The 24,931-nt window shown below is 38.9% G+C and overlaps 1 protein-coding gene across 4 annotated transcripts in view; it reads left to right on the top strand.

Annotated features, from left to right (window-relative positions):
- The window catches only part of USH1C (USH1 protein network component harmonin), a 105,569-nt gene that overhangs the window by 66,531 nt on the left and 14,107 nt on the right, over positions 1–24,931 (top strand). The gene's annotated exons all lie outside the window — the stretch shown is intronic.

The following is a 24,931-nucleotide window of genomic DNA, read 5'->3' as shown; positions in this document are numbered from 1 at the left end:
TTTTTTTATAGCTTTTGGTTGGTTTTATCGATATGAAGGGAAATTTCCCACAATTCGCAAGGTACAAAGTGTGTAGAGATATAAGTGAAAATTTGCTGTGGGTTTTGCATTTGAAATTACTTCTTTCTCTCCTCTGTATTTTTTTAAATAAATTGTACAGCAATGTACATTTATTTCTAAGTGTGGCAATTATGTGACCGACTATCTTACTTCATATGGATTCAGTATATTCAACTGCTTTCTCATTTAACATGTGCATGTACAAGCAAGTTTCTTTGGAGTGCAGCTAGAGGGGCTGATCTTTGAAGTACTGAGTGCTCTCAACTCCCACGGCTTGCAATGGGAATTGATAGCTAGCCATACCTTTCAGGAGGTGCTCAAAACATTGGAAAACTGGATCAAAGGGGTGCATCCCTTTGCAAATTTTATGCTCCCCATAAGCCTTTGAAATAGTGCTTTAACGGAAGATTTTCAGAGGCAAATAATAAATGGGAATTGAGTGCCTCGCTCCCATTTGTGCCTTTGGAAATTTACCAGTAAGTGGGAGCTTACGTGGTGAATAGATCTTTAACAGAAATGAATTTGACTCATAATGGAAGAAAACAATCAATACATACTCTTAAAATCTGGTAAACAGGGTAGTATATTTTAAGTATCATCTCTAAAGCATGCAGTAGTGTTTCAAATAATATTCTGTTCCTCTTGATACATTCGTCTTCTTTTATTTTTCAGTAACTTTTGACACTATTATAAACAGTATATTACTAATGTCTACCAGGTTGATGATCAAAACCAATTAGGGACTTAATGGTGGAGCCATCATAGAGCCAGAGCCAGATCCTGCATTGCTCCTCCATCAATTCATTTATAGTTTTGGGTGTGCAAGGAAATCAAGATCACAGCCTGGACTCGTCAGCTATATTTACCATAGTCACCATTTAAAAGGTCATCTTTTACTACAAGCCACAATTATTTCTGTATGCGTAGGATAGGAAACATCTGCAACATCTCAGATACCACTTTGTGCTGTTGGTTAACGTTAAAATATCAAGTATCAGAGGGGTAGCCGTGTTAGTCTGGTTCTGTAGAAGCAGCAAAGAATCCTGTGGCACCTTATAGACTAACAGACATTTTGCAGCATGAGCTTTCGTGGGTGCATCCGAAGAAGTGGGTATTCACCCACGAAAGCTCATGCTGCAAAATGTCTGTTAGTCTATAAGGTGCCACAGGATTCTTTGCTGTTAAAATATCAGTGCTGACCACCATCTCATACTCTAGCCAACATCAGTACTGTAGGTTATGTGGCAGAAAAACATAAGGTGTGCTGTAAAAGTGCAAATTGGTTTTACTGCCAAAGTTATTCTGTATAATTATATGCTTTGCACCTCTATATGTTTAGAAGTTCTCAAAGCACTTGGAAAAATATTAAAAGGCGAAACTACCCACTATTCAAATCTACGCACACGATAGACTAAAAACTTGAAAACATGTATTTTTAATCTAAACTATTTTTATTTTGTTTGTTTTTAAAATGTTTCAGCCCACACAAAAACAACAAACCAATTTTTGTAAAAGAAATTCACTTCCTATTAAAGATATTTTTAGTACAGAGCAAATTGCAAACAGTGAATTATGAATCCATTAAAAATGATCTATGGAAAGGATGACTCAGGCTCTGTAGAGTTTGACTTGAGCTATGGTAGTTCGTTCAGCTAAGATTAATGGGAACACATTGCTATTCTACAGCACCAGTATCATACAGAGAGGTCAGTGTGAGTCTTCATCTACAGGTACAAAATGTTACCATCTATCACATGAACCTCCATGCTATATTTACCATTCTTTGTAAAGAATAAAGTAATGTCCCCGTGAATGGTATGAACAGTAACTAGCTCTAAACAAAACATGAAAACATTTGTAATACAAACTAAACATCATGGCTAAAACATGGGGATTAGAAATTAGGTGTTTGATGCTACTAAATCATTTTCACAACATAGTCATTTTACCTGTTAAGGTTAATCTTTGCAACAATAGCCAAATTAATTGTGAAGCCAATACAATACAACCTCACTGATCGCAGTAATGCCAAGTTCTAATCACTCACATATCAGGGCAGATCTTTTTTACCAGCAAGAAGAATCCCTGTCCATTTTTTTTAATCCTCCAAATGGTTATTGCCTAGATTAGAGGTGTGAGCTGCTACATTTCACTGCAGTATCGCAGGGCTGATAAAATAATCCTGTTATGCAGAGAATGATTGTAGCATGATTGTCACTGTGCCCTGGGTTCCCCAAGCCACAGTGAAGAGCTATTGGCTGAAAAGAGGAACAGCTCATGCTTCTTCACTGTGCTGTGTCTCCTCTAACAACCAAGCCTGGAGCACAGCCTCTCACTGCAGTGGCAGTGGCAGGAACCAGGCAGCACCTCTTCACTGTGCAAAACTGGAGTATGCAGTCTATCCTCTTGCACTACTACTTGGCCTCAGGGAACCCAGCAGATGGTCACTGTAATCAAGGGAGCAGGTTTTCTTTCCCTGACCAGCTAGAGCACAGACATCAAAGTCTCTATCCAGAAGTTTCAGGGGCCTTTAGTTGCACTGTTTTAAAGCCAAAAAAAATAATCATCATAAATGTAACTCTTATGATTGCTTTGTGCAGTGTTAGCTCATCTTTAAGTGGCCAGTGCATGTGAGAACATTTAATCCTGTAGCTCCCATGAATGCCCATTTGCCATCCCTAAAATTCAGACACACTGCCTCCTTAGTACACTACACTAATCTGAGCCTTTTCTTTGCAATTGCTTGCTCTGTCTTTCCTAATGCATGTTATGTGGTGCTTTGGATGTGTGATGCAATAAAGGCTTTTTACAGGCTAAAAGGGAAGGGTTCACTCCTACATGTAAATACATGAGCACTTATGTGAAAGCCATCATGAAATTAATGACAAGCAGAAGGGTGAGAAATGACTACTTTATGGTAACTATTTATGAATATCATAACTCTCACTTACTACCCCAGCATACCCACATGCTGAAATGTTATAGAAGAGGAAAGTATGTAATAGTACCAACATTGTATGATCTTTAAGTGATGCATAGGCCTTCTGTTTGCCTTCTGAATAAGAATGAATTTCACCCAATAAGATGGGGACTGGGTTTTAGAATTGTTTTAAAAACAGCCACCACACTTATGCACACATACAGAAAGTGGCTAATTTTCCAAGACAGGTTTTCATGTATCTAAACGCTCAATTGAGCTCAAAGTTTTGCAATGTTCTAAGCCATTGTAAAGTATACACACTACTATTTTGTGTAATAAAAAAACCCTCCCAGAAAGGGAAAGAGAGAAAGAAGTTGAAGAGTGACAGTCTGTGTGAACAGAAAAAGTGTAAAAAGGAACTGGAGTTTGAGCAAAAACTTGCCAAAGAAAAAGAAGGGATGTTGGAAAAAGAAAAACAGCTGAAAATCAACCGGCTTGTACAAGAGGTATGTTGTGATAAGCGTTGGACTATATATCTGTATAATTTGATTATTTCCTTCTATTTTATCCTGCTTTCCCTCTGCAGGCAAAACTCTTTGACTCTCATGCGTGTCTGGGACCCAGTTCAGCAAGATATTTGAGCATGTGTCTAACTCAAAACAGGTGTAGTCTCACTAACTTAGAAGGTACCTTATGGCACTTGCTGAGGTGGGCCCTGGGCTTGTCTGCAGATGTGGGTTATTTAAAATAACAAATTCTGGATCTTGTTCAGTATACCTGGCAACAAGTGAAGAATACTAAGCTTATGTTGAGATCAGTGCCCACCTTTTTCCTTTTCTTAGCTTGCTTTTTTTGGCAATAAAAATATGAATATCTGTAAAAATGAAAATCAGGAAGTCAGTGCAAAACAAACATAGAAAAAAAAGAACTACTAAAAATCAGAAACAATATGAGGAAATGAAGAAAATGTTTAAATTGAGGTAACAAAGCATAGTAGTATGTTGGATGTAAAATTAAAGGGAGGACTGAGTTCTTTTCAAACAAGGCATCACTTAAAAATAGAGAGGAGAAATTCAGGGCTGCCCAGAGGATTCAGGGGGCCTGGGGTTTTCGGTGGCGGGGGGCCCCGCACTTTGGCGGCGGGTCCCAGGGCGGAAGGACCCCGTGCCGTGGGTCTTTGGGGCACTTCGGCGGCGGGTCCCAGAGCAGAAGAAGCTCAGGGGGCCCGGGCCCCATGAGAGTTTTCCGGGGCCCCCGGAGCAAGTGAAGGACCCTGCTCCAGGGGCCCCCAAAAACTCTCGTGGGGGCCCCTGCGGGGCTTGGGGCAAATTGCCCCACTTGCCCCCCTCTCTGGGCGGCCCTGGAGAAATTATAGCAAACTGCAATAAAAGGAAATGGGAGGAAAGTAGAATATGGTGTGGGTTTGGGGGTATTTTGTAGAAAGTTTATTAAATCTTTGCATGTCAAAAAGACAGTGGGCCAAATTATCTCCTAGCATAACGCTATTGGTTTCCGTGGAGAGTTTGTTCCAATGTGTCAGATACTTAAAAAACACAGGATAACAAAATACACTGTTCTGTTGCTAATGGATGAGAAACTGTATCCTGAGCTTTCTTATTCACAAGAGCACTTCTTCCTCAGATGGGTAGTCCTACTGGTTTAAAGACTACAGTACTCTCACATGGGATATTTAGGGGGTTTCAAGGACAGGCCTAATGGAAGGTAATGAAATAGAAAATGACTCACAAGAGCATGATTGTTTTTACAGAAAGTGTTTTAAAGTCAAATACATGTTGTATCTTCTAATGTTGTGTGTGGTGTAAACCTATTAACCCTTTTTTATGCCACGGTGATATGACTAAGGTATCTGAAACAGAGCGAGAAGATCTGGAGGAATCAGAAAAGGTTCAGCACTGGGTGGAAAGACTTTGTCAGACACGGTTAGAACAAATCTCCTCTGTGGAGAATGATTCTCCTGAGGTAAAAGAAAGCTCTTGCTTATCCTTCCACTGTGATATCTAAATGACTTTTGTATGTTTCTTAGACAGGCAGGGAGGTTTTGCAGTGAGAAGAACCTCTCCCGTTCTTTCCCTTTTCAGCCTTTAAGATTGACATAGACAGTATTTAGCATTTGACATCTGCATGTTTTTCAGGGCTCTATCTTCTTTGGGAAATGCATTGTCATTGGTAAATGTGACCACATGACATCCACTGAAAAGCAGCATGACCACTTGATAGTTCTGTATCCTGTTAGCTGACCCTGCTAGATTGGCTAGGATGGCTTTTGCTAGCCATATTCAAACTCAAGGCTATGAGGACTTTACCACCTGTAATAATGATGCTTTCCAGGCAAGAATGCTGTGATAGTCAGGATCTTGAATGCATCCTAGTACCATGGAGAGATAGGGATAACAAAGGGCCAAATCATATCCTCACTTGAAAATATGTAAAGGAAAGAGAGAAAAGCTGAGAGAACTCTACAAGAGTCACTTAATAAACTTTCATTCAAATCTTCCCCTTAAATGGGAGGAGTTTGAGAAGAGGGGGCATATAGAGAAAGGTTTATGGCCTTATAAATCCATATCCACAGAGATGTTTTCCCACCATCCTGCTGCTCTGGCTCCCCTCCCAGCACAGCTGCTTCAGGATGACTTCCCTTGGGAATGAACAATAGCAGCTGCACAGGGGACCCGTGGTGATTTCCCACTTGGATAATTCTACAGTCAGCAGAGAGCAGCTGGTCCTCTGTTCCTCCTGGCCCAGTGCCCAAAGCCATGTGGCTCTCCAATGGAAGAGACTCTTGAGGAGAGAGATATGTTTCTGCAGACATTCCCCACACCTTCTGCACTCACTAGCTGCAATCTGGTGGATTGCAGTCCTCTTTGGTGGTGGAAACGAAGGAGGCATGATATTAGGGCCAAACTCCTTGACATATTTTCAGAGCTTTGCTGCTCGGAACTATTTACTAGCACACTACTGTATTTAGGCTGCCACTAATTACTTTATTACCGTAAAACTATCTGAGGAGAGTAAACCAGTATAAATCAAGAGAACAGGTTGGTTCTTAGAGATTAACCTGTCTGAGCTATTAACAGCCATTATATATTATTATTTGTTATTAATTGTAATATATTCTTAAAACAAGCAGCAGTTCCCAAGGGTTGAAAAGCAGCCTCTTAGATGGTGGAGCCACTCTATGGTACTTAATTGAGACTATCATTATGGACAGAGCAGTAATCCAGATGAAGAAGTAAAGTCAAATAAGACTAGGATAAATATCTTTGCTTTCTCTAGGGGTAACTTATGCCTCTTTAATCATTCCTCCAGGGAGTGGGCAAAATAGTGGATAAGAGAATACTGATTAAGTGAACTTTCACAAACATTTTAATATGATCCATGACAAATGACTATCGGAAACATTTAGACCTCATTCGTATAGAACCCCTTCTCCACTCCCCCAAATCCGGATTAATGTACTCACTTCTTCAGAACATCTAGTTCCTGTATTGACTCCTGTGGAGTTCATAAGCCCAATAAGGACTCAAGCTCTGCATGGGCTACTCTGCATTGTCTAAGCTCTGCAGAGATTTGCTTGGACAACACCAAACTCATTGAGACTAAATCAAGCACTTACCCTCCTCCCACATATGTGCTCCACCATCATGCATATAGCTTCCACCCACCAGGACATCATCACTATCACATACACAATCCAGGTGGATATACTTCCAGAACTGCTTATCAGACACTCAGGACTCTAGGGTGGTGATAGGTTGGTTGGGGTATTTTAACCGTGAATTCCCTAGCACTCTATTTTTTCTCTTTAAACTTCAGTGCTGATTAAGGATTTTACCCTTATTGATATGTATTTACAACCTTTACTTCAGATTCATGGCTTTTTTTTTTCATCTGGTCTGGAAATCCTTTTAAATGACTTTCGAATTTCAGGAGCTTCTTGAAAAGTGCTCTCCGCTTACATCAGCCACTTTTGCAATGAGTATTTTTTCCTGTTAGTTTTGCTTTATTTGTCTGCTCTTTTTATTTTCCCAGCACAGCAATTGTGTACTGTATTTCTATTAACTGTATTTTTTAAAAACTGGAGCTCTTTGTACACAAAAAGGCTTCAGGAAAAAGTTGTGTACAGGTGTTTTTAGTAAGAACCCAAGACCTTACAGTACTGCATTAATTATAGCTTGTGGTGTCCTGCTACTTGCCTTTAGTTTCTTCTGGTCCATTATAGGCAGGTGTACAGTTAAGGCAGATCTCTGTTGTCATTACACTAGCTGACAAGTGGACATACTTCTGCTTCTCCTTCTGCTACATCAATGCGGAGGTTTGCAGGTGGTCTGCAGCTTCACACCACAGACCTTGATGATATTAACCTGGATGAAGTTGACAAGCCTACAAAACACATAGCACCTCTCCCTCCAACACCTCACACAACTTCTGCAACATCGGCAGCTCATCCACTTTCTTCATCAAATGTCCCATCTTCAAGAGGTCCAGCCCCTTCACCTTCTGCAGCTTCACGGGTGACTTTATCATCATCCACTGGGATGCATTCTCCCCCACCTCCTCCCCCTGCCTCCTTACCCAGTCAAACCACTGGATCTCTCTGTCTGCCACCCACCCTCTTAGAGGAAAGAATGGGAAACCACAGTTACCATTCTTCTGGCCCTACAGAGTCCTTGAATGGCTGGGAAGCAAAAAATTACAGAGGAAGATCTACGTTTGGACCCATTAGCTCTCAGAATAATGAAAAGACCTACTTATCAAGTCCAAAGGTATAATTTAATTATATTCTCCTCTCATTGCATATACATCATTATCATTAGTGATGTGTACAAATAGCAGATGGAGAATATTTGTGTTTGCTCTGCATAATGTTCCAAATCTTCTGCATGCAAATATCTTTTGCAGAATGCATTAGTTAATAGCATCTTTTGTGCTTGACCATTATTACCTATAGCCCATCATATTTTAAATACAAAGAAATCATGTGACCTATTTAACTATATCTGCACAGAAAAACAAAAAGTAGATTATTTTGTAGTTGAATGAGATATAAAGTATCTATAAAGTAGAAATATTAGTATTCAGCTAATATGGTTTAAATATGACCCTGAATTGTTTTACTCAGGGAAAGTAGTGGACAGAGAACATTAGATTGAAGTCGCATGTTCAGAAACTTTTGAACTCTTAAATGAGCATCAATAGTAATCCTTTGATGGGAACAAGACTAAACATTCTTACTACAAATCTGAGGGGTTTGTCATTTTAGTAGTTAGTTTTCTGGGGAAATACTCTGATTGTCCCTTATTACAAACTCACTAGGTTTATTCAAAAAGAGGATCTATACTGAATATTTCAAAAAATTCATATATTAAATACTATTATCCAGGGGAAAATATTTCTGTGACTTCATCATACGAGTATTTTTCTTTACTAAGGACTATAACATCAGGCACATACTCAAATCTTTGTAATAAAAGATCTTTCTGCAGATATTTTACAATAGTTTCAAACAGTTCAGCTGGGACCCTTTGTGGTGGTTTTTCTGCATGTTTTTCTGCATGGATTTGCTGCATTGTGTGCTGTGGTTTTCTGCAAGATCATTTGGAATAACGACTGTGTTGTGGGTATTGCAGCTGAACAGGGGAAGGACAAATGGGCAAAGGATTGAAATGACTTCTTAGTTCTCTATGAAAATGTGCAGATTATTGCTATTGAAAGGATAGTTTTAGAAGAGTGAATTATGAATCTTTGTTTTGTTATAAACATAGTCTGATTATTGAGGGGACTCCATAAACATAGTTTATAATCACATTTCAAGAACACTTTAGCTTCTCTGGAATTAGAACAACTGCGGCATCTTTTTATGGAAGATGGGTTTTCTAAATGTGGTTCTCAACCTTTTTGTGCTCAGGAACCATTTATAAATGTTTATGGCCTGTCGTAACCCAATAAATATTCTGGGGGTGAAGGCCCTGGGTGGTTTCTAATCCACATTAGGCAGCTAAATAAGTGACCTAATCTTCAAAAGTTCTAAGCACCCACCAGCTGCCACCAAACTTAATCAAGGGTAGGTCTGAGAGGAGATTTTATCTCTTAATCAATAAAATATTAATATTGGGCCAAACTTATTATATTATATGCATATAAACCCATTGTTTTGTCTTTGGTGGGGTTTCACATCAGAATCTGGCCTAGTTGTATAGCTCAAATACTAAAGACAGGTAGATTACCCACTCTGCCTATTGTGGGTTTTTTTTACACCTTCCTCTTACATGTCTGATACTAGACACTGTCAGAGACATGACAGTGGAACACATGGACCGTGGGTTTGGTCCAGCTGAGTTCCGAATCTGGCCTGGTGTGCTTGTTTCCTTCTTAAATAGCTTAGTTTATATTATTTGGGCAAAACACAAACATTTGATGTTCCCAAAGAAGTAACTGGTTTCCTTCCTTGTATCTCATCCTCGGAAAATATTAACTGACTCAGTTACTCCCAATCAACTGAATAAATCTATCTGATTTTAAATATGAAACCCTGTTGTTAGACCAGCCAAAGTTGAAGTAAACAAAGATTTATTACTCTGGTTTCATAAACATCCTTTCCTAATGTTATACAAATAAGTTTCTAAATCTTTTCAGCATCAATCATTTTCTTCACTGTTGCCATTTAATTGCAAGTTCTGCCAGGTGCTTGCCAGTGCTGAAGGAGTGAAATTACCTGTCAAATATTATTGGCTATGAACTGTTCATAGATGTGGCATGAATTGATATGAGCATCATAAGTATGATTAGTAGATATGCAGTAATGAAGCTATTATTGTTTAGGGTTTACGAAACACTTCTCATGTTGGCAAAATATCATCTGCATCAAGCAATCCACTGGTATGTCATAAACTTTTAATAATTAATATAGGGTTTTCAATGAACTTTCAATGTAATGCTAGTGTCAAGGAATTTTAAAAGGGGATGATTTCAGATGGGTGCAGGATATGATTTCCCCCCTTGAAAAATGGCCATCATATCTTTGGATTCTGGTGTGTAAGGCAGTCATTGCATTTACAAGATACTGGGTAATATCGCCCTTCAAATACCAATTAGCAGTGCTAAGCTCTAAGAATATAAAAGACTTTCTCAACAATGAGTCTTCACATTTCAACAGTCTCAGAAATATAAGCTTGAAGCATGCATGTTGCATGTACAATATTTTTTCTGTGTACTGTGTATTTGTGTTTCTGTCAGGGAGACATACAACATAGTTACAATCCTATGTACTTTAAATGCAGTTTGGGATAGCATCACAGCTGAAAAATATAGCCCAATATAAGCAGTCTTCGATTGTTTTACTGAAAGTGTATGTAGACATTGGGTCATATTAGAAGAGAGATGTGTGCTAAGAAAGGGTGTAACCCCCAATTTCCAGTAGAATGCAAGTATTATGTTAGTAGAAGCTATTTTTAAATTTCTTCCTATAATAAATTCACAAACGTCACAAACTGCTACCATAACATGGGTCTGTTGATTCCCCCTTTATGTTCCATGATACAATAGAAACATATACACTGCATCTAGAAAATAACACTTGAAAAAGTATGTGTCCAGTTTGATAGACTGGCATATAGGGAAAAGTCTTTGGAGTCCATTTCTTAAAGGTTGTTATGGGCTTACCCATGCACTGTATAGCACTGGTGTGGAGAATGTGTAGAAAGGAAAAAGACAATGGAGAACCTTTTCACCTTCCTGTGGGACAGCAGGACAGGATCCCTCTTTTATGCACAGGAGTGAGATGGGAGAAGACCAAGCTGATGCACTGGCCCTTATAATATATCTGCAGGAAGCATGATCTGAGGGTTATGGGTGTATCTTGTCCACTAGGTGGGTTAATGCATATGCCACCCACAGAAGCACGTGCCAGCTGGCAGATGTTCAGATACACATGGTTCCTTGTTTAGAGAAGCGGTAATTTTTACCTCCTTCTTGAGATGGCCATTCCACCTTTCGTCAATCCCACTTGTCTGATAGGGAATATACCAGTCTACATCCCCACTTCCCAATGCTGCACTGGCCAGGACTAGATTTGTCGCCTGTGTGTAGAATAAGAACAAACTACAAAAAGATGCTTCAGGAAGGTGTGCCTTTAAAGAAAGAAACCACATATGAAACTATAGTATTTTGTAAACATAGGAAATTGAGTTTAACAGTGATCATAGTTTAATGGATATCAGGAACTTATTTGATTGGAAAATAGTTTCTCTATACTATGGCTATTAGATTAGACCAGTGGTGGGCAACCTGTGGTCCGCGGGCCGCACGCAGCCCATCAGGGTAATTCACTGGCAGGCCGCCAGACAGTTTGACATTTGCACAGCCGACCGTAGCTCCCAGTGGCCGTGGTTCGCCATTCGTCAGGTGGCCTGCCAGAGGATGACCCTGATGGGAAAGTTGCCCACCACTAGATTAGACTGTTTCACAAAGTTCAGTACAGCTGTCATGTTCATTTTCTCACAAGGGATGACATTCACTCCTGTGCAGAGGGCCAACACAAGGCTCAGGCAACACTTAAGCCTGAAATGGATAATGGGGAAGTTCATTATTGGTTTAAAAGTCCTCAGGTAGTTATTATCCCTGAGGTATAACTAATCTAAAACTTCAGACTCATTTCCTGGTAAGCTGTAAAAAATGGACATTTTTGAAGATGTGAAAGGGACTTGCATAGCGAATATTTTAAAGTCATTTTAAGAGTCTGTAAGCTAGCACCAGAGATATTCCAAGATTCCTATATTTGGGAAAGGTCTATCAGTGATAAGCAACTTGTGGTTCCACGTATCAGACCAGTATCTCTTCATATCCCCTTGATGTCTTCAAATGTGAAAACACCACTAGTTTGTCATAGAAAGGATTAATAAAGGAAAAAGAAATTCACTTTGGTCCCTCCAAAATAGTGATGGTTCATACAGCTACTCATATTCCTAAGCGAGTGTGATAGAGAGCTATTTTTCAGAACACCCATTTGCCTGAAAACAGCTCAAATTGGTTTTGATTCCAGACTGGCCAGATCCAAGTTTCTTCCACTAGGCCACTCTGTAGAGCCAGGTTTCTGGAAGTAAGTGAGACTCCTGGAGATATTATCCTGATCCAGAGTAACTTCAGAGAGTTGATCACTATGAACCCTCAGATTCTTCTGAGATCATTTAATCAATGTTAGCAATAGATTTTGTGTGGGTAAACACTATGCTACTCCAGAGAATTCCCTGGTGACTTTCAAAGACCTGACTCCAAAACTTTTCTCTAAATTCTAAAAAATACTCCTTTTTGCTGTAAAAATGGGATTGTGTAACCAATTTACTGGAAATTATTCCAATCATTTCCATAGTAACAGCTTGTACTACATGCATGATATCTGGAATACATCATGTTTCCTATGAGAAATGTCAACTGGAGTGCTGGAGCTGAGTCAGAATCTAAACCCATAGGGCTCAGTCCTGAACTCTTTATTCAGACAAGACTCTCATTGACGTCAGTGGGAGTTTTGCCTGAGTAAGGAGTGTAGGATCAGGCACCTAATTTGTACATGTCAGATGATTAACTCTGAAATTCCTCAGAGTATCTACTGTATTTCATAGAGTAAAGGGACTAATACTGTGACTAACTCTTGATCTTAGCCCAAGATGAGTGATTTTTAATATGTTTCTAATGGAATAATAATAATAAATTACAGACCTGGTGAATTTCACTTTAGAAGATCAGTTTAGCCACCTGACTGCAGTATATCTTTAACAGTATCACAATTCCAATTCAGGTTCGCTGTCTCATTACATTCATTGTTTTAGCATTACTTCTTTAGCTCTTAAATCAGTTCACTGCCTCTATGGGATAAGTGCCAAATGCAGGGATAAAATTTTCCATCATCCCTCTGAAGTAATGGTTTAAGGAAAAGAAGTCATTATTTAGATCTACCGGGAATTACATTATGTTTTGTCTTATTATCATTATAGATCAGTTAATAAAATACTTCTGACAGCTTTTTGTTATACTAGTGGCAATAAGATCTTAGCAATGAAATGATGTATATTGTGGTGCCCCTGCAATATGATTGGTTTGCACAAATTGCATTATCTGTAATTTTCTTAAATTGAACCCTGATAGCAATTTGCTCCAAGCCCACCTACCCAGCGTCAGCCAGTGGTACCTATAGTCTCTAAGCCAGTCATGCTGCAACCTGATCCTAATTTTATGGTCAGGCCAACAATCAAACCGGAGGCCCTGGTAAGCCTTTTCTAATATTCTTCATTGAGTGTGGTAAAGTTGTAGGAATTTTTCTTGTTGAATTGTCTTTAAAGGTTCAAAGTTTGTCCTTGTGTTCTCCTAACCATAAACCACATTGAATTGTTCTGAATAATCAGATGGTAAGTGTTAAAGGTCTCAGTGTGGCTTTGTGAATAACAGTCACTCTTTCTCACAGCAAGGAGTTTGGAGGGGGTTTTTATATTTTTATTTCATACATTGTTTTGATTTCATCATTTTTGTATTCATTCAAAAAGTCCAATTTGCCATAAGTGGCAAGATTGCCAATGTTAATTTTTGCCTTTACAAGGAAACAAAAGTTATATGATTTATACACATTTCAAATTATTCCCTTCCCAAGGAAAAGATGTACATTGTTAAAATTAAATTGGACCATATAGTAGACTGGTGTTGTGGTTGTCCTGTTAAGTGTTACACAATTAGATTCTTTTTCACATCTGTTTCCAGTGTATATAAAGATGTATTGTGCTCTGACCAAAATCTTAGACTAAAAGTGTCTGGGCTAAATCTTGCAGTGGTGCCTGGAATTTTGTTGTGTTAGGGACTACAAGGTTTGGCCTTTTGAGAGCAGAAGAGATAATGAGTAATTTGGAAAGTAAGGACTCAATCTTGAAGTTTCTAATCTGGAAAAACTACCATTTAAGTCAATGGAAGTTCTGTCTGAGTAAGAATCGATGGCCCAGAGCTGCGACCATTACTGGCAATTATTCATGAGAACAATCACATTGACTAAATTTGTTAAATGGATGCATAAGAATGGCCATACTGGGTCAGCCCAAAGGTCCATCTACCCAGTATCCTGTCTTCCAACAGCAGCCAATGCAAGGTGCCCCAAAGGGAATGAACAGAACAGGCAATCATCAAGTGATCCATCCCCGGTTGTCCATTCCCAGCTTCTGGCAAACAGAGGTCAGGGACACCATCCCTGCCATCCTGGCTAATAGCCATTGATGGACCTTTCCTCCATGAACTTATCTAGTTCTTTTTTGAACCTTGTTATAGTCTTGGCCTTCACAACATCCTCTGGTAAAGAGTTCCACAGGTTGCCTGTGTATTGTGTGAAAAAATATTTCCTTTTGTTTGTTTTAAACCTGCTGCATATTAATTTCATTTGGTGACCCCTAGCTTTTGTGTTATGGGAAGCAGTATATAACACATCCTTATTTACTTTCTCCACATCAGTCACAATTTTATAGACCTCTATCATATCCCCCCATTAGTTGACTCTTTTCCAGGCTGAAAAGTCCCAGTCTTATTAATCTCTCCTCATACGGAAGCCGTTCCATATCCCTAATCATTTGTGTTGCCCTTTTCTGAAACTTTTCCAATTTTAATATATCTTTTTTTGAGATGGGATGACCACATCTGCACATAATATTCAAGGTGTGGGCATACCATGGATTTATATAGAGGCAATATGATATTTTCTGTCTATCCCTTTCTTAATGATTCCCGTCATTCTGTTTGCTTTTTTGACTGCCGCTGCACATTGAGTGGATGTTTTCAGAGAATTATCCACAATGACTCCAAGATCTTTTTCTTGAGTGGTAGCAGCTAATTTAGACCCCATCATTTTATATGTATAGTTTTATTGCAATTTTGCCTATTATCTCATGAGTGATGCTAGTATGATAGGCCTTGATCCAATCCCCATTGAGATCAGTAGAAAGCCTCCTTTATGATGAAAAATAAATCACATCGGCACTTAAAATTCTTGAATTACAGGGTTGTGTTATGAATTCTGAACTCTAAAAATTAAGTTGCATATTATCCATAATTGCCATTTATTAAAATATTCAGAACGTTCTGCTTTAATAATGTAGTGATTCTTGTTCCTCTGTTTTCAACACTACAATTAAAACAGATACAGTAGCTGTTTAATGATCATTTTTATCAAAAACACGTTCAGTCCAGAACTGCTATGTTATACACGTTCTCAAGCCACTATGTGCATAAGAGAGCTGATTTTTACAAGATAAATATTAATTCCTGCCCATGCATCAAGCGGCAGGACCATAATTATGTAATGGTAAAAAGACTGTGAATATAGATATTCCATTCAATTGTATACTTGGAAATTTCATTTTAGTTTGCAATGTGTGGAATAACTAATAATTCAATAATTTACCAGCATCCCAAGCAATTTGAAATTGCTCAGAAAAAAAAGACCAAAATGATAATCCAGAGTTAATATAATTTAACATCTGGAAAAAAAGTGTGACATGCATTGTAAAACTGTCTGTTTGCAAAAGCACCACTGGTCTAAGTTCAACATATTTCATGTATATTGTAGCCACTCCTTGAAAAATTGGAAACTAGATTCTCCCTCAGAAGGAACCTTGTCATTACTTGTTATGCATGTACACATGTTTTCCAAATCACAAGGCTATTATAATGTTGCAGGTGTCAATCTCCTTTATTGCCAAATTGCTTTATATTATTAGTTGGGAATTCATGGATATGGGGAGAAAATATTCTTCTGACATGATTATCAAAGCAAATTACTTTGTAAATTACATTTGTAATTCCACTTTCTAGCTTCCTACTGTCACTTAGTCTTTTATGCTTGTTTGTACTGTCCGCAGGTAAGGTCGCAGTACATTGTGAACTGGGGTTTAATATTTAAATAATATAAACAAGACGGAACCGTTTTTTTTTTACCCAGGAAAAATGCAGGCTACCGCATGCTTAACAGACAGAGTTTATACAGGATCTCTCCTGAAAAGTCTAAAAATAAATTTGTTTCTCATAGAGGGAATAATGTTTGTCATCATTTCTGATTTACGTAAATGTTTAGAAATAGGAGTAATTCAGTAGCTTCTTCAATTTAATATGTGAAATCACCAAAGGCAAAATAGTTTTCCTTTGTTAATGCCTTTCCTTACACGTGACCTGTAAAGATACTCCTGTCCTGATTCTGTATCTGGTACAAACAACCTACATAGTTCCTCCCACCTTGTTTCTTTATATGGTAAAAAGTTGTGTTTATCAGTCATTGGAGACTGATTTTTGAGGAATTCATTGAGTTGTGTTCTAACAGTCAAAAACAGGGTTGGATTTTAGTCAAGCAAACTATTAGCTAGGCAGCCCAACGGGGACAAGAAAATAATAAGTCTTCCAAGCAGAAGAAGTGGTCTCTCTATCGATTCTTATTTAAGTCTTCAGCTGTATCTACACTACTATAAAAAAAACCTGCAGCACCAAAGTCAATTGACTTGGGCTTGGAGGCTACAAATTGTGTTGTAGACGTTTGGGCTCAGGCTGGTTTCCGAGCCTGTGATCGAGCCCTAACATCTACACAGCAAGTTTTAAGCCTCGCAGCCTGAGCCCCATGAGCCCAAGTCAGCTGATCCAAGCCAGCCACAGCAATGCCACAGGTCTTTAGTGCAGTGTAGCTGTATCTTTCATATTAATTGGATTCAGCCCAGTAAACCCAAGTCTTCCATCTACTCAAGTACAGATAAATTCAATTTTTGGGTGGAGAAATACATGTGAAGTTAAACCCTGAGAGTGCCTATATATGGCCAAATGCAGTGGGAATGCTCTGCTTGTGCTGTGCTATAGAGAATACAGCAGCAACTCATGGAGGAGCTACACACAGTTTGGCACAGATAACTTGGTGTATCGCTGCAATGAAATAGTGCTGGGGATGTGGGGATTTCCAAAGGCAAAACCTCATCTTTGAAGGGAGCTGCAGGCCAGGTCTGTTACAATTATTAGAAAGCTCTGATGCGTTTGTTAGTGCTAATGAGTCCTACCTTCAAATCCCCTGTGGTTTAACACAGTTTTCTTGAAGGAAAGATTTATTACTTGAGTTTTGCCCCAGTTTTCAGGATTTGAAGCTTAATTCTGCACCTCTGAAGTCGATGGGAGTGAAGCAGATCCTTGGCTGTTAGCCTTTTCACAGCCTACACTAAAGCATGTAGGTGTCTTTCACCACCTCAGTTGCTCAGCTGCACTGATGTTGGTGCCCTGGTTTTGCCCACAACACTAATGCTGAAAATGAATGAACATTTTCCTAAGTGGCCACGTTTATTTTCAATCTCGTTGAACAGCTGCCTAGACAGGGACAATAAACTTATACACCTTCTGAATTTAGAAATGTATAATGTCCTCAGTTAGCCTGTGCGTGGAAAGTTCTTAAAAGAAGACCCCAATCTCTTCCCCTAATTGGGTAGATTTTTTTCATTATGTTTTATCACAAAGTCTTTATAAATTTAATGTGACACTCAGTATGAAATTATTCCAAACTGTAGCATATCTATTTTATTAGCATGCAGGTAGTAGTCTGAGGATAACAAAATCTATTCAGGATTGTATTGGGTTCAGGAAAATATAGTAAAGTATAGTTTCTTTAAATACATTAGGAGCAAGAGAAAGATGAAGGAAAATGTAAGTCCTCTATTTAATGGGGGAAGGAGCACTAATAATTCATGACATCAAAAAAGCTGAAATGCTTAATGCGTAGTTTGCCTCAGTCTTCACCAAAAAGGTTAATGATGACCAGATTCTCAACACAATTAATTTAGACAACCATGGAGAAGGAATGCAAGCCAAAATAGGGAAAGATAAAGAATATTTAAATAAGTTAGATATATTCAAGTCATCAGAGCCTGATGAAATTCATCATAAGAGTATTTAAGGAAATAGGTAAAACAGTCTCGGCGCCATTAGTAGTTATCTTTGAGAACATAAGAACACCCATACAGGGCCAGACCAAAGGTTCTTCTAGCCCAGTATCCTGTCTTCTGACAGTGGCCAATGCCAGGAGCCCCAGAGGGAATGAACAGGTAATCATCAAGTGATCCATTCCCTGTTGCTCATTCCCAGCTTCTAGCAAACAGAGGCTAGGAACACCATCCCTGCCAATCCTGGCTAATAGCCATTGATGGACCTATCCTCCATGAATTTATCCAGTTCTTTTTTGAACCCTGTTATAGGACTCGTGGAGGATGAGAGAAGACCCAGAAGACTGGAGAGGGGCAAACATAGTACCTGTCTTTAAAAAGGGAAAGGAGGAGGACCCAGGGAATTATGGACTAGTCAGCCTAACCTCAATAACTGGAAAGATACTGGAGCAAATTATTAAACTATCCATTTGTAAGCACCTGGAGGATAATAGGGTTACAAGGAATAGTCAGTATGGATTTGTCAACTTAATTTCCTTCGTTGATAGGCTTACTGACCTAGTGAATCGGGGGAAGCAGTAGATGCGATATACCTTGATTTTAATAAGGCTGTTGACAGAGTTCTGTGTGACATTCTCCTAAGCAAACTAAGGAAATGTGGTCTAGATGAAATTACTATAAAGTGGGTGCACAACTGCTTGAAAGACTGTTCTCCAAGAGTAGTTGCAATAGCTTGATGAGGGTGTATCTAATGGGATCCCGCAGGTGTCAGTCATGAGTCTGGTACTATTCCCTATTTTCATTATTGACTTGGATAATGGAGTAGAGAGTATGCTTATAAAATGTGCAGATGACACCAAGCTAGGTGGAGTTGCAAGCACTTTGGAGAGCAGGTTTAAAATTCAAAATGACATTGACAAATTGGAGAATTGGTCTGAATTCAACAAGATGAATTTCAATAAAGTCAAGTGCAAAGTACTTCACTTAGTAAGGAAAACTCGAATGAACAGCTACAAAATGAGGAATAACTGTCTAGGTGGTAGTACTGCTGAAAAGGTACCTGGGGGTTATAGTGGACCACAAACTGAATATGAGTCATCAATGTGCTGCAGCTGCAAAAAAAGGCTAATATGATTCTGGGGTGTATTAACAGGAGTGTTGTATATAAGACACCTGAGGTAATTGTCCAACTCTACTTGATGCTGGTGAGGCCCCAGCTGGAGTACTGTGTCCAAGTCTGGGCACCACAATTTAGGGAAGATGTGGACAATTTGGAAGGAGTTCAGAGGAGAGCGACAAAAATAATAAAAGGTTTATGAGGAAATGTTAAAAAAACTGGGCATGTTGAGTCTTGAAAAAAGAAGACTTGGGGGGGACGACCCGATAAGAGTCTTCCAAAATATTAAGGCCTGTTATAAAGAAGACAGTGATCAATTGTTCTCCATGTCCACTGAAGGTAAGATAAGAAATATTGGGCTTAATCTGCAGCAAGGAGATTGAGGTTAGATGTTAGGAAAATCTTTGTAAAGTAGGTAAGCTCTGGAATTGGCTTCCAAGCGAGGTCATGGAGTCCCCATCATTGGAAGCTTTTAATAAAAAGTTGGAAAAATATCTGTCAGAGATGGTCTAGGTTTACTTGGTCCTGGTACAATGCAAGGGGCTGAACTTAATGACTTCTCGAGGTCCCTTCCAGCCTTACATTTCTATGATTCTCTGAAAAAACACAACAGGTACGATGAGAAAACCAATGTGGAAAGATGGACCTCATCCTAGTTTGAGAATTCTTAATGTATGAAAAAGCACATATTTAGCATGAAAATTTGTGTTTACATTTTTGTGCACATTGGAGTCAGATAGACCCTAAAACATTAGGAGGTTGAATCTCATTTAAGTGTTACTAACCAATACTTTGAAAGTTCTGCTAGACAATCAAATGGAGGCTTGACTTGTTCCTGTGAATAATCCCAAGCAAGTCAATGGGACTCTCATTTAAGTTAAATGAGTAGCATTTGATCCTTAGTCAACAGAACTATTCCTCCAAAACAGACCTCAGAATTCCACAATCAAATTGAACTAATTTATCAAGCAGAGACATTTGAAGAATGCCTCCATCCAGGACCAAATCCTGATGTCCTTACAGCTTACCCATTCCTTAGAAGAATTGTCTGTTATTCAGTGGAATTCGCCCTGCAAGATGGGGAGTAACCTGATGGGAAAGAGGAATCTTAAAATAACTCTGTCATTCATCCGTACATTTTCAAAACATTGGCCACGTTTTTTGCATTAAAGTTTCCATTGACTTGAGTGGGAATTGTATAACAGACTGAGCAGATCTCGCTTTGAAAATTGAGGGGTGAAATGAAGCCTGATAAAATGATTTTAAGAAATCTTGTTAAATAGAAATGTGTATTAATTATCTAGGGCCTGATTCTTTCCCCCTCTACTCACATTCAGTAATACTTGACTCCATGATTACTCCCCATTGAAAGTACTCAATGGAATTAGTACTACTAAATGTCAGAGTGAACCAGGCCCTTTATAAGTAACAAGGATGAAGAGAAATTAGATAGGTTGGTTGATTTTTATTTACAGGAAAAAATTAATGTCTGCTTTGGCACTTTTCTTTCTTCTTTTTTTTTTTTAATTCTTTTATTTTTTGCAGCCACAAGAGATGTTTAAAAGGATGGTGGTTTACAATTCATCATTTAGATCTAACAAAAAACAAGTAAAATAACACTTTCCCTCTTTGTTTGTGTGGTACTTTTTTTGTTTTGACTGTTCATAGATGATAACCGTGTCTTTTTCTCTCTTCTTTTTTGTTGACCAACTTTTCAGACCAAAGATGCACTACTGCCCTAATGCATGGAAACTATTAGTCTTTATAATCTTTCAATGTGTGCATGTGTTCACCTAAACAGACGCTAAATATAGAGAATAAGAAGAGAGTAGATACCATAGGACAAATTCTCTCTTCAGCTACTCATGTACTCACTGCTAGTTTTAGGGTAGTTGGGCATCTATAACCAAGGTCAGAATATAAAAAAAAAAACCAATTGTCTGATCAGTACTGGTTGTTTCTCTTTGTTTTGCACTCTGCTTGTTGTGCCATCTGTTGTAATAGGTGTATTATTTTCCAGAGCAAATAGCTAACTGGTATAGCATTATTATTGATAGACTAGTTTTTTTTGACTGAAATCACAGGAACTGGAGATGGAAAAGAGCTGTTAAATCATCTAGTCCAACCCTTTTCCAATACAGGATTGGTCCCCATGATACTACTTCTAGTGATTCTGTCCAGTTTCAAATAAACCAAGTGATGAGGTTCCCTTGGAAAGCTATTGCATGGTGTAATACAGCTTGGTCACATTTCACCATGATGGAATAATCCCTGGTCATTGCTTAACATGAGGGGAAAAAAAATTCTTTGCTGTTAAATGTGCCAAGTCATGTACAAAGCACCTTTACTATTGCCAGTTATATTGGATTCGTTACCATGTTCTATGGAACAGCAGTAGAGCATGACCGTGCAATTGTTTGAATTCAGAGCCAGCAGTGAAGAGCAAATCATAACTGTTTTCTTTGATTTTATTAGTTTTGTGCCTTTCATGACATTTATTTTAACATGGGCTTTTTTAAAAAGTGAAGGGTTTAATAGATTTTTTTAAAGAACAATCCAGTTTCAATGCAATATACTAGATATCATCGGGAAACTAAAAATTATTGATGATGGAAAAATTTACGCTATACATAATATATTCTCAGATAAATGGAGACTTGGTATTGTATGCGTTAGATTCAGAGCTGCTGTATTTTTGTAAGTGCTCTCAAATTAATAAACAATTTGAATAGCTGTGAAATGTGACAGATCCCTTCAGTCCACAGCCAGCAGGACAATCATGCACTTTTCTGTTTTATTACTCCTCTCCAGATACGATATTGACTAGAAAAATGGAGAATGAATTAGAATTAAACAGCATATTCTTTGGGGGTGAACATGTTTTAATCATTAGTATTTTCCCTTGTGGTTTTTAAGATTCTCTGATCATCAGATTAGTAACACGTGAAACATTGGCCCAGATCCTGCAATTGGATCCATATGGATGGACCTCTGCAGCCATGCAGAGCACCAGTGACTTGAGTGGGGCTCCACAAGGTTGCAAAGATCTACTTGTAAAAATACAGTTTTGGATGAGCAAGAAATACTGGATTGGTCTCAGACAACAAAAAGTGGGATTCTGGGACTGATTGCTACTGAATGATATTATAATCTGCTTGTATAACATTAGCATATTCAGAAAACCTCCTCATTTATTTTATTTTTACTTCATTTTAGTTCTCCCTGGTTGTTTTGGGTTTTTTTATTTATTTGTTGTTGTTTTTTTAAATTGCTTGGTTGCTGCTAAATATGTAGGATGGGATTTCAGTGGCCAACTCCCATTGGTTTGCAACTTTTAACCTTATGCTTCATCTAGAAGTCTATGCAAATGGCTGCTTGGGCTACCAAATATACAGCATTACTGGAGTCATTCTGTTCACAGTGACATGCATTCAGTCCCCCAAGAACCCAAAGTGGGGTTGCGTGGTTAGTAAATGAACAGACTTTGACCACCTACCCTCCAGTAGAGCTGGGCAGCATTTTTGGACTAATAATTTATTCACTGAGAAATGCAGTTTTGGGTCATCACAGCTATTTGCAAATTGTGTCAAGTTTGCAGAATAGTTTTGAGTGAACCAAAAGAAGTCCAACTTAGTAACGTTGAAGTGAAACTTTTCATTTTGATTTTCAGGCATTTTGATGAAAGGAAAGGAGGATTAGATTCAGCAAATGTGAGTGGTGGGAATGAATGATTATAAATTGCGACTGTGAATAGCAGTGGATAGTCAATGGGCTAGGCAAAGAGAGTGAGAATAATTCTACAGGCTGGTAGTTAAGGGATTCACCTAGGCTGTGGGAGGCACAGGTTCGATTCCATGCTGCAATGACTCTTTAATTCTTTCTGAAAAGTGGAACAGTTTCAAGAGGAGAGATTGAGAAAATCCATCCCAGAATATCCTATAGCCCAGTGGTGAGGGCACAGTCCTGTAGTGTGGAAGACCCAAGCTGAAATCCCTTCTCCACATCAGGTGTAGGGGGAGGGGGAGAATTGAACCCAGGTGTCCTGAGGTGAGTGCCCCAATTGCCAGGCCTATAAAGAAGGCACCACCTCCTCCTCCTTATCCAGCAATCTTGTGAATCTACTCCTCCTTTTCTCTCTTTTTTTGGTCAAAATGTCTGAAATTGAAACAATTGGTTTTGAATGAAGCATTTTGTTTTGACTTGAGGTATTTTTGACTTTTCAGCTGACCTAGAATTTTTGAAAAATGTCTGTTTCAGTTGACCCAAAACAAAACTTTTAAAATAGTTTTTTTGGAATTGCCTATGAACCAAAAAAATCCATGCTTTATTCACTCTACCTTCTAGTCCCATGAGAGGTGATGAGCCTCTTCCCCAGAGAGGCACTCCTGTAACCTGAGGGCAAGATTGGGCCTTTGGTTTCTTTTTCATCTGGTTTTGCCACGTGACTGAAATATTAGCCCTCTCCTGAATGTGCAGTGTTTAGAGCACTGAATACACTGTGAATGTCTGTGGTGCCATTTTTCCTGGAAAGATTTAATATATTTCAAAGAATGTATGGCATTTGTGTGCTTATTGGATCCAGATTGTGTTCTCTTTTGTTCAAAGGTATCTATCTACCTACTTATTTATGCTGTTGTTTAAAATATATTTTCCCAAGAAATTTTTCTTCAGGGGCAACATCTGGTTTTCATGAGGTTGACCTTTGACTATGGAAGGTCAAGTGACTTGACCTCAGTTACATAATGAAGCAGTGGTTCTGACCAAATTAGAACTCCTTGCTCAAGGGTGTTTGCTCCAACACTATGGTTGCCTAGACCAACCTTACCTCCTAAAATCAGATACATAAATCAACTATTTAAAATCAGTTGTTCACCTGGATCAGTTTGGTTTCCATTTTCATTGTAAAATTTACAATAATAATTAAAATATAATCATAATGTTAAATGTATCTAGTATCTAACATGCTGTCTAGGTGCATGAATACAATGTTAAGGTTGAAATCCTAGCTGCATTGAAATCTATGGCAAATCTCCCATTGACTTCAGTGGGGTCAGGATTTTATCTCCTAAGATTTTAATTGAACATGGTTAGTACTGAGTGAGCTGGCTAATTGTTAACTAAAAGATTTATCAAGACCTCCCCATAGCCCGTTCACCAAAAGGGGGTCTTGAACCCCTACGCATCATCCTGTCAGGGAAAAGGTATAATAATGGACAGGGTCTGAAGGGCTAACTCTCTTAGAGCAGTGGGAGCAGAGTCAAGTGCTGGAATTGCAGAGTGAGAAGCACTGGTGCCATGGGCTGTGTGTGAGAAGCACTGCTAAACAAGAGAGCAGTCGCAGTAGCTGAGACTGGAGTATTCTTCAGATGCAGCCCTGAGCATAGCGCACTGCAGTAATTCACGGTGGGGGTGAAAAAGGCCTGTAAGACTCTGGTAAAGTTCATGCCCCAGAGGAAAGATCACAATTGCTTTGGCAGATTCAGATGGACAAAAGCACTTTTAGTTACTGCTGCAACTTGGGCATTTAAGAGCAGCCAAGAAGACAATGGGCACAACATAGCGCTCCTCTTGTTAACAAAAGGTGGAGAAACCTTTGCTTCTGCTAGACAAGAGACTCTGTCACCTGTATTCAGTGAAACAGAGACTGAGTCTGAGGGTAGATGGAGAGGCCAAGCCAGACCAATGAGACTGATATTAAGCATGGCACCCCTGGCGTGTGCCTAGTATCCCTTCACCTACCGTGTCAATGATTGAAGGACCCAGACTCCCACAATCGATCTTTCTGTCCCCAAGTGTCCATAGCCCCAAATTACGGCAGCTTAAAGTGGCCACAGAAGTGTTGCCACTGCCAGAGCTGGGTGCACAAGCAAGGCTCTCAAAGCTGCAAAA

The sequence above is a fragment of the Mauremys reevesii genome, linkage group 4, assembly GCF_016161935.1.
Source record: "Mauremys reevesii isolate NIE-2019 linkage group 4, ASM1616193v1, whole genome shotgun sequence".
Classification (NCBI taxonomy): domain Eukaryota; kingdom Metazoa; phylum Chordata; order Testudines; family Geoemydidae; genus Mauremys; species Mauremys reevesii.
The sequence above is the reverse complement of the archived record's forward strand: the minus strand, read 5'-3'. Positions and strand labels throughout refer to the sequence as shown.